Source organism: Lissotriton helveticus, chromosome 7, assembly GCF_964261635.1.
Source record: "Lissotriton helveticus chromosome 7, aLisHel1.1, whole genome shotgun sequence".
Lineage (NCBI taxonomy): Eukaryota > Metazoa > Chordata > Amphibia > Caudata > Salamandridae > Lissotriton > Lissotriton helveticus.
Genome location: NC_136068.1, coordinates 1044342584 through 1044353980, shown reverse-complemented (window position 1 = coordinate 1044353980; position 11397 = coordinate 1044342584). Strand labels below are relative to the sequence as shown.

Below are 11397 nucleotides of genomic sequence, written 5' to 3'. Positions count from 1 at the left end.
ATGCGTGGGATTTTGCAGTGTTCATGGTCAATCCAGACAAGGCTTCAAATTGGCGGTATCAACCAATCAATATAAGAGGCCCCCTGACGGAACTGATAAGGGACAAGCACGCAGGGGTGAAGTAGAAACTAGGAAAAACCGAAAAAAGCTGCCCCCTCTTTAATTTATGTCGGCTCCAAGAGAGTCCGGTATTCAATAAGATGCAGACGAGCTCACTGACGCCAGAAACCAGAACAACTTTTTAGAAAAATATAAACATTTTTATTCATTTTTTAAATATACATCGGATACATTATCACAATTTTTTTTTTATAATATAGTACTCCACAACATGATAAAAATCGAGAATCAAACATACATCACCCACACCCACTCATCTCTAATATCACACTTCAACACAATCAACCTAAACTAACATACCACAACTTCAACACACACATATGCCAATGCATTCTTCAGTTCTTCCGACAATCAACAATCTTTCCGACTTGGATGTAGCATCAGTCAACTGTCCAGAATACTCTCCCACAATTGAAATAGGAGATCAGATGGTATCTAGAAACTGGACAGGAGATCAAACGCCAACGCGCGTTTCGGTGTAATGCCAGATATTAAAAGGCTACACCTTCATCAGGGCAACCGGAGGGAGGGTGAAACAACAGGAGTACACAGCATACAGTCTGTAAAGAATAAGAAACACATTTCAAATATACATACATACTATTTTCTTTTCGTGAATACAGGTGTACATTTAATAAGAAGTTCTTTTTTCTTTTTATGAAAAAACACACGTACTTTATTAATACTTTCATTATAGAAAAAACTGCCCTCAAGGAGTCATTGATTTATATCTGGCAGAATACAGTGAACTCTAACTAGTGCATCGCCTTTATACTCAGAAATACTTAAATAACGGTCTCATCGGAAAATAGAAGGGGACCAGTGAAAAAACAATACAATAGACACAACAACTTACATAATTTGCCATTTCAAAAAACGCCCAGAAACAAGACACCATAAAACACATATACAATAGTTTCAAAAGAGTTTTTTTTTTTTTTTTTTTTAAATATAACAGATACCCAACGAGAGCATCGAACAGGGCGACTGTTTTATTCACTACAGTGGACGTCATCTGACAGCAAAAGACCCGCTTCATGTCCTAAACGGGCATTTTTCCATTTTACATACAAGATGGCCATGCCCATAGACGCAGAGTAGGGCTCGCAAACTTACACATAAACAGCAGACTGTGAGCCTAATTTCAGAGGGTAGAAAGTTCTAATGTTTCTCTCCCTGTCACAGGGACCGTTAGGATCAGCGGCTGTTGATCTTCCAATGACTCTATAAACATGGAAACCTCAATCAAATTAATGGGTAATTCCATTAATGGATAATTCTACGCCAGTAGTACTGGTTCAAGAAAACATTTTGATTTCCACCCGCTTACCAAAGGTGATAAAGAAGGTCACCCGGCTCATTTGAAGGCAGATACAGAATTGCAGTATTCGACCCGCCAGTGGGTCTCCTCGGTATGTGGAAACACAAGATATGTATTTATATTTTCGATGGACCCCTATATAAGAAAGAAGCAGGATCAAAAAAGGGGTTGTACGATATGCAAGTACAACCTATAGTACAACTCGCAAACCAACTGCCCTCGAATAATTCCACAAACACCATTTGGCTTCACCGGTTTTAAATTTACCCGTAAACAATCGGCGTGTAGATAGAAAATCAAAGACCAGCGATGTCTGGCAGAGGGAATCTCAAAAACTTGCTCCCAAGCTTAGGGCTGTGAAACAAGAAAGATAAGTATCGATACCAGTGCAATTACTTCACGGACCACAATGCACCAGTAATCCAAAAGCGAGTCCTGTACTGATTTTTAGGTTTTGCCTAGCCAATGCGTACGAAGTACACATGCGCTAGGAAAAACATAATGTATACCGGTGTGTCGGGACAGGACCGTCCCCACTCTCTCATTGGCTAGCTCCATAAATGGAGGCTAGTGATTGGGAGAAGGCTCTGTCCGTCAATCTCGGACCAGATTCGGGGGCGTTCCCGAGAATTTTTGGCTTTTGGCTAAGTCAGCCGAAAGCCTGTTCTCGGGAACGCCCCCGAATCTGGTCCGGCATTGAGCCGGCACCCACCTTCATTAAGCACAGCCTGCGAAACTCAGGCACTGACAGTGGAGGCTGGGAAACCGGGTTCGAGTCTCGGCAGGATGCTTAATCTCCCCGTGCCTAACAACATGAATGTGTCCGTCTCTAACTCAACATGTGCTCGTGTAAAGCGCTCGTCTCTAACTCAACATGTGCTCGTGTAAAGCGCTCTAACCCCTTCGGGTCTCGTTAGCGCTATATACAACTTTTTTTTAAAAAGCTTTAATGTGTGCTGCTTAGCAGTGGCATCGGGGGCGGGGGGGGGGGGGGGCCCTCCGGCGGACGGGTGGCAGCATACTCTTCACGCCTCTATTAACTCCACCATGTGGGAGAAGCTCCGTAGCTCACCTGGGCAGTGCTCGGCCTCTCTAGTTCTGCAGACCAGGGTTCTAGTCTCGGGCCTACTAGATAGTAATTTTACCGAGGTGTTTATTCAAAAGTGCCTCTTTGTGTTCACGAGTGGCACTGCTAGGTTGAAGCATTACATATTAATTAAAAGCCCCACTCTCTTCTTCGGGCCACAGGGATAACGTGAGAACTTGTGGGGCAGAGTGCCTATGATAAATAAGGCTCTTTGGTCCGGTTATAGTCAAAGTCTGCTAGACAGAAATTTTACTGATGGGTTTATTTAATATTACTGATGGGTTTATTTAATATACAGCCCAGCCAGGGATCTTCTTTTAATTATTTAGAACTCATACAGCCTAAGCTGAGGATCGAACTCTGCTCTCCACCTCCAAGGTCGGCAGCTTTATGTGTTACGCCACCTCTCCTCGCTTCACTTTGTTTCCATTGCGTGACCTTTAAGTGCCCCTGGGGCACAAGCAGGGGCCTACTAGAGTGCTTCTCTATCGGAATGCACTGTGCGGTCCCCCGGGGTATACACTATGCGTCATGTTTTCTGTTCCGATTGGTCATGCCTTTCCACAGTTTGTGGGTGGCCACAAAGCCTAGCAACCGTCAAGACAATATCAGTACATCCCATCTAATTGAGTTAACTTCAAATTATCAATTTCTCAGTTCTCGAAACAAGGTATTCAAGCCAAGCCGGCTGTTGCGTGAAGAAAGTTAGGCAGATGCTCTTAAATATACTATACACAGAAGATTCGTTTTAAGGTTCCTCTCAATATGCAAAAAAAAGAACTAAGGATCGATCATGTATCTATAGAGCTATCCTGTATATTTGTTTCTGCATTTCAATAGTAGGAATGAGTGTATAAGAGAATCGGGTTGCCTTTCACCTGATTCACTTGTGCCAAAGTAAATAGTGGCCAAATGTGTTGGCAGAGTAGACAGTAAGGCTGGAGGTTGGGACACCCAGTTACCACTTGTTGGCTGACCTTTCATGCAGGGTGAGTACAATAGAAAGTCCTGGACAATGAATGTAATAATTATGTGGAGCGCTGTCTCGTGCACTGTGAGGCTATCGGCAGGGCTTAAGCAGCAGCAAGTTGAACCCACTATTTCAAAAGAAGGAGTTTGTGCAGGTTTTTTTTATTTTTTTAAACGGGTGGTGGATACTGTCCCTCATTTTTAAGGACCAAGGCTTGTTTTTCATCCTCGGACTTCATCTAGAGTAGGAGAGACCGGAAGGAGAGGAAGAAAGGAGGAAGAGAAAAAAATAGGGAAATTGTGATAAATGAGAAAGCATGGATGGAAAAGAAACTGCGAAGTGAGATGGAGACAGGCAGTGTGGCTTGCTGGAAGAAAGGTGTGAGGTGGAATCCAGTTTAGACAGCCTTGGTATTTTTCTAACATGGCATTTGTAAGTGCCAGTGGCGGGCTCTTAAAAAATCTTTAGGCCCCTGCACTTATTTATAAATTCAACCCTAAATGGAGTACATTACTGTGTGCCACTTTTACTGTGTGTACATGTGTTGTGTTTGCATAGCGCAAACATTCCCAAAAGACAGCAGAGCAGTGTACAGGCTCAAAGGAAGAGAGCAGCAGTGAAAGGTGGGTGTGAATGCCCTCATTCTGTTTCGAACAGTAGTCACACAACTACCAAGAGGCCCTGTGTGTTGTGGCCCCACACGCTTTCTGTTGGCTAGGTGAGTGTCTTTGACAGGCGTACCTATTGTGTTTTTTTGGTCGAAGCCTACATCTTTTGGACCTTCGGAAAGCGTCCATGAGAATGCATTTCACCCATTGCTTGCCAGTGGCTTTGTACCTCACATTTTCTTGCTTTTATTTGGACTGTTCAGCTTGAGTTTGTCCCTTCCATTGCCCAGTCAAGTCAAGTATTACACCGTCTCCTCCCTCGGGACTCGCTCCTCTCTCTGAACTTTGCCTTGTAATGCAGGAACATCGCTGCCAGCAGCAGCAGTGCCGACCGGTGGGGCCGCATCCCAGGCTGAGCTTTGCGGGGAACCCGAGGAGTGGCAAGGGGTCAGCGGTGCCAACGGCAGGTCCTGGCTCTGCAGTCATGCAGCTCCCAGGATGCAGGACTTCTGCTCATACTCTCATCCCGTCACTCACTCTTCCCTTTCACCACTCTCCTTCTCTCACCGCCTCTCTTCTGCTCATACTCTCATCCCGTCACTCACTCTTCCCTTTCACCACTCTCCTTCTCTCACCGCCTCTCTCTCCTCTGCTCATACTCTCATCCCGTCACTCACTCTACCCTTTCACCACACTCTCCTTCTCTCACCGACTCTCTTCTGCTCATACTCTCATCCCGTCACTCACTCTTCCCTTTCACCACACTCTCCTTCTCTCACTGCCTCTCTCTCTTCTGCTCTTACTCTCATCCCATCACTCACTCTTCCCTTTCACCACACTCTCCTTCTCTCACCGCCTCTCTCTCTTCTGCTCTTACTCTCATCCCATCACTCACTCTTCCCTTTTACCACTCTCCTTCTCTCACTGCTTCTCTCTCTTCTGCTCATACTCTCATCCCGTCACTCACTCTTCCCTTTCACCACACTCTCCTTCTCTCACCGCCTCTCTCTCTTCTGCTCTTACTCTCATCCCGTCACTCACTTTTCCCTTTCACCACTCTCCTTCTCTCACTGCTTCTCTCTCTTCTGCTCATACTCTCATCCCGTCACTCACTCTTCCCTTTCACCACACTCTCCTTCTCTCACCGCCTCTCTCTCTTCTGCTCTTACTCTCATCCCGTCACTCACTCTTCCCTTTCACCACTCTCCTCTCACTGCTTCTCTCTCTTCTGCTCATACTCTCATCCCGTCACTCACTCTTCCCTTTCACCACTCTCCTTCTCTCACCGCCTCTCTCTCTTCTGCTCGTACTCTCATCCCGTCACTCACTCTTCCCTTTCACCACTCTCCTTCTCTCACTGCTTCTCTCTCTTCTGCTCATACTCTCATCCAGTCACTCACTCTTCCCTTTCACCACACTCTCCTTCTCTCACTGCCTCTCTTCTGCTCATACTCTCATCCCGTCACTCACTCTTCCCTTTCACCACACTCTCCTTCGCTCACCGCCTCTCTCTTCTGCTCATACTCTCATCCCGTCACTCACTCTTCCCTTTCACCACACTCCTTCTCTCACTGCTTCTCTCTTCTGCTCTTACTCTCATCCCGTCACTCACTCTTCCCTTTCACCACTCTCCTTCTCTCACTGCTTCTCTCTCTTCTGCTCTTACTCTCATCCCGTCACTCACTCTTCCCTTTCACCACACTCTCCTCTCACTGCCTCTCTCTCTTCTGCTCTTACTCTCATCCCGTCACTCACTCTTCCCTTTCACCACACTCTCCTTCTCTCACCGCCTCTCTTCTGCTCGTACTCTCATCCCGTCACTCACTCTTCCCTTTCACCACTCTCCTTCTCTCACTGCTTCTCTCTCTTCTGCTCATACTCTCATCCCGTCACTCACTCTTCCCTTTCACCACACTCTCCTTCTCTCACCGACTCTCTCTCTCTTGTGCTCATACTCTCATACCGTCACTCACTCTTCCCTTTCACCACACTCTCCTTCTCTCACCGCCTCTCTCTCTTCTGCTCGTACTCTCATCCCGTCACTCACTCTTCCCTTTCACCACTCTCCTTCTCTCACTGCTTCTCTCTCTTCTGCTCATACTCTCATCCCGTCACTCACTCTACCCTTTCACCACACTCCTTCTCTCACTGCTTCTCTCTCTTCTGCTCATACTCTCATCCCGTCACTCACTCTTCCCTTTCACCACACTCTCCTTCTCTCACCGCCTCTCTCTCTTCTGCTCTTACTCTCATCCCGTCACTCACTTTTCCCTTTCACCACTCTCCTTCTCTCACTGCTTCTCTCTCTTCTGCTCATACTCTCATCCCGTCACTCACTCTTCCCTTTCACCACACTCTCCTTCTCTCACCGCCTCTCTCTCTTCTGCTCTCTCATCCCGTCACTCACTCTTCCCTTTCACCACTCTCCTCTCACTGCTTCTCTCTCTTCTGCTCATACTCTCACCCCGTCACTCACTCTTCCCTTTCACCACTCTCCTTCTCTCACCGCCTCTCTCTCTTCTGCTCGTACTCTCATCCCGTCACTCACTCTTCCCTTTCACCACTCTCCTTCTCTCACTGCTTCTCTCTCTTCTGCTCATACTCTCATCCCGTCACTCACTCTTCCCTTTCACCACACTCTCCTTCTCTCACTGCCTCTCTTCTGCTCATACTCTCATCCCGTCACTCACTCTTCCCTTTCACCACACTCTCCTTCGCTCACCGCCTCTCTTCTGCTCATACTCTCATCCCGTCACTCACTCTTCCCTTTCACCACACTCTCCTTCTCTCACTGCTTCTCTCTCTTCTGCTCTTACTCTCATCCCGTCACTCACTCTTCCCTTTCACAACTCTCCTTCTCTCACTGCTTCTCTCTCTTCTGCTCTTACTCTCATCCCGTCACTCACTCTTCCCTTTCACCACACTCTCCTTCTCTCACCGCCTCTCTCTTCTGCTCGTACTCTCATCCCGTCACTCACTCTTCCCTTTCACCACTCTCCTTCTCTCACTGCTTCTCTCTCTTCTGCTCATACTCTCATCCCGTCACTCACTCTTCCCTTTCACCACACTCTCCTTCTCTCACCGACTCTCTCTCTCTTGTGCTCATACTCTCATACCGTCACTCACTCTTCCCTTTCACCACACTCTCCTTCTCTCACCGCCTCTCTCTCTTCTGCTCGTACTCTCATCCCGTCACTCACTCTTCCCTTTCACCACTCTCCTTCTCTCACTGCTTATCTCTCTTCTGCTCATACTCTCATCCCGTCACTCACTCTTCCCTTTCACCACTCTCCTTCTCTCACTGCTTCTCTCTCTTCTGCTCATACTCTCATCCCGTCACTCACTCTTCCCTTTCACCACACTCTCCTTCTCTCACCGACTCTCTCTCTCTTGTGCTCATACTCTCATACCGTCACTCACTCTTCCCTTTCACCACACTCTCCTTCTCTCACTGCTTCTCTCTCTTCTGCTCATACTCTCATCCCGTCACTCACTCTACCCTTTCACCACACTCTCCTTCTCTCACCGACTCGCTCTCTTGTGCTCATACTCTCATACCGTCACTCACTCTTCCCTTTCACCACACTCTCCTTCTCTCACTGCCTCTCTCTCTTCTGCTCATACTCTCATCCCGTCACTCACTCTTCCCTTTCACCACACTCTCCTTCTCTCACTGCCTCTCTTTCTTCTGCTCATTCTCTCATCCCGTCACTCACTCTCCCTTCAACACACTGCTAACTCTCTCCAATGCACCACTCTCTCTCACCCTAATTTGTTTTTCCTTCTTGGCTCTCTCTATTCATTATCCCTCCCCGACTCCTCCTGATTCTATAGAGCACTTTTCAAAATTTTTTGTAACCATCGTCCATTTGCGTGAGATTACGCTATTTGCATTGTAAATGACAATGGCATTAATTTATCTGTTTTCAAAACCAACACATAAATAAAAAATTTGTCATTGACAATGCCAATCGCTCTAACTTTGTCAAAGGCAAAACCATTGCATTGTAAATGCTTGTTACCTGCTGCAAGCACGACCAAATTCGCCAGATGGAATAAGTGGATTAATATAACTGGGGGATTCTCGTCTCCGCGTCTCTCACTAGGAAATAAGGAAATAACACGATGAAAGTAAATGGTTAACAAGACGCATGTAAAAGCGGCAAGGTAAAATTCAAACATTTTCCGCTATGCCGGACTAAAAAGATCATTTCCGAGCAGCAAAGATGCCACAGGGCGACGACCAACTCCCCTAGATAACATACAGGCGCAACTCCCCTCAATGCTCAAAAGCCCACGGATACAACCAAAGCAAGCTCGGCTAACCGCTTTTCAAAGAAGCGATACTAAGAAGCAGCCCTTCCCGATATCGGATTTGGTAGGAATGCCAAGCCCAGAGGGTAATCATACACCTCACTTGCCCTCAAACAGACAATACATAACTGATCCTGAACTACATGTCAAAGAAAGATCGTTCGCTCAAACGGCAGCTGTAGCTGGGAGCGGCCTCAAGCTGTTCGCAAACACCTACCAGGTTTGACTCCCCAAATCGCCGCGGAGCTGCGTCCTCACGAATCAAGCTGCGTCGGTTCACAAACGGTCAGACATGTAAAGCAGCAAGATATAAATATGCCGCCTCAAATATTCAGGCCAATCAAAAAACAAAAAAAAAAGGGGCGGAGAGAGAAGATGAATTAAGGCAAGGTTAAAAACCTGTCCTGGATCCAGGGCATAATCAAAAACCCGTCCTGGATTCTCAATTCAAATTGGCGGTATGCCTCGTATATTGGCGTCAGGGGCAAGTGGAGGTCCTGCAGATATATAATAAAATTGTCGGCGTACGCCGAGAAGAGATGTGTCGTGTTCCCTATCGGTATTCCCCGATCAAGAAAATCTTGTCGCAGTTTTATAGCTAATGGTTCCAGTGCCAGTATAAAGATGAGAGGCGACAACAGCCGCGGGCCGTGGAGGGAGTTACGGTGGGGCAGGGAGGCGGGGAGGGGGAGGGGCGGGGTGGAGGGTGCTAAAAACAGGCATATGGATCATTGCAGGTAAGTACACAATTTAATTAATAAAACGAAATTCGTAGCGCGCACAGCATTGCTTTTTGCCATGCAGTGCGCGCTACGAATTTCGTTTTATTAATTAAATTGTGTACTTACCTGCAATGATCCATATGCCTGTTTTTAGCACCCTCCACCCCTCCCCGCCTCCCTGCCCCACCGTAACTCCCTCCACGGCCCGCGGCTGATCATTGCAGGTAAGTACACAATTTAATTAATAAAACGAAATTCGTAGCGCGCACAGCATTGCTTTTTGCCATGCAGTGCGCGCTACGAATTTCGTTTTATTAATTAAATTGTGTACTTACCTGCAATGATCCATATGCCTGTTTTTAGCACCCTCCACCCCTCCCCGCCTCCCTGCCCCACCGTAACTCCCTCCATGGCCCGCGGCTGGCCAGTACTTTACTCAAAATTTTACATTCCGTGTTTAATAACGATAACGGGTGATAGTTAGCCATATCCTTGGGGTCTCTTCCTGGCTTCGGTAATGATATAACTAGTGCTTGGGCTGTGGTAAGGGACAGGGAACCCCTTTCCCATATTGTTCTAAATAATACTTCTAATTGGGGCACTAGGGCTTCTGCATATGTGGCATAAAATTAAATTGGGAGTCCATACATACCGGGGGTTTTATTGCGTGGAAGCCCTTTCATAGCGACTCTGATCTCATGTTGGGTAATGGGCCCCGCGAGGTCTTTCTAGGCCGTCGCCGGGAGTTCCGGAAATGTTAAAGTGGATAGGAAATCCTCCCTTTGTTCCCTTGCAGTGTAATCTGACGCACCGTATAGTGCAGCGTAATAGTGTCGGAAGGCAGTATTGATATCTGCTTGGCTATTTACTGTGCCTCCGCCCCCTGTGCTAATTTCGTGTATAACCACTGCAGGAGGTGCATCGCGAACCAGCCTAGCTAGCAAAGTCCATGCCTTATCTGCTTCGGCATGGGCACATCACGTATACGCCTGGTAGTCTATGACCCTCAGTGATTCTAAGAGCTCAGCGTGTTTGATTCTTGCCTCCTGCAATGGGCTCTTTTGATCTTCTTTAGTTATTGCTTCTTGCTCTAATCTGCCCATTCTCTCCTCCACCTCTACTAGGGACCTATGCAGTTCCTGTCTGGCACCCACGGTTGCACTAATCGCTTTCTCTCTTATTACCACCTTAAAGGCGTCCCATTCCGCGAGTCTGCTTGTTGCCGTATTGCTATTTTCTGCAAAGTAACACTCTATAGTTTCTAAAAGGTCGCTGCATAATACTGAATCTTCTAACAACTGCGGCCATAAACGCCATGTGGGAACCGGGGTGGGCACTCTTCCCCATGTAATAACTAACTCCAGTGGGTTATGATCTGAAAAAGTTTTGGACAAATATGTGGAGTGAAGCACTTGCATCGCTATCCTATCAGAGCAATCTATCCTGTCTATGCTTGTATGGAGATCATGTACTGGGGAGTAGAAGGAGTATTCCCTGTGCATAGGGTGTCGCATCCTCTAGACGTCGCATAGCCCCCATCCCTCCGCCCACCTACCCAATGCATCTGCTTGCTTAAACACACCAGCTCCATGTAAGGGCGGGTGCGATCTGTCTATGTACACATCCATTACTGCGTTGCAGTCCCCTCCCACTATCCATGGGTGTGCGTCCCATCCCGCCAGTGCCCCACTCACTATGTCCCAATACTTATCTTGATCAAAGTTAGGGGCATATACTGTGCCCAACGGGAAACATCACTTACAACGCAACTTTTACCACGCAGTGCCTTTACATCGCAACTTTTACAACGCAAACCATTACAACGCATTGCGCTGGGGGGCGCTCTAGGATAGGGAATAGGTTAATTTACTATCCAATAACCTCCCCTAGTGTCCACGGGGACTGGAGTTGGAATAGTAAATTAAACTATTCACTATCCAGCGTCCAAAAGCACTATGCGTTGTAATGGTATGCGTTGTAAAAACCGCGTTGTAAAAGCATGCGATGTAAAAGCATGCGTTGTAATGTCGTACATCCATGCCCAACACTACCAGTTGTCCATATAGTGTGCCTTTCACAAATATATATCTACCTAATTTGTCAATCCTCTGGTCCTGCGCTATAAATGGCACTCCATGCCGTATCCAAATTGTGGTCCCTCTCGCATAGCTGGAATAAGAAATGGAGAAGATTTGTCCTCGCCATTTCTTTCGGAGTTTCACCACCTCACTGTCCACCATATGAGACTCCTGTAG

General features: G+C 47.0%; 1 long non-coding RNA gene across 1 annotated transcript; it reads right to left on the bottom strand.

Annotated features, from left to right (window-relative positions):
* Positions 1-238: 238 nt before the first annotated feature.
* LOC144769686 (uncharacterized) lies at positions 239-8741 on the bottom strand. Its single transcript, XR_013598739.1, has 3 exons — positions 8638-8741; positions 8129-8208; positions 239-680 (listed from the first exon to the last, which is right to left on the bottom strand). It is a non-coding gene; the product is annotated as an uncharacterized LOC144769686 (long non-coding RNA).
* Between the last annotated feature and the right edge of the window lie 2656 nt (positions 8742-11397).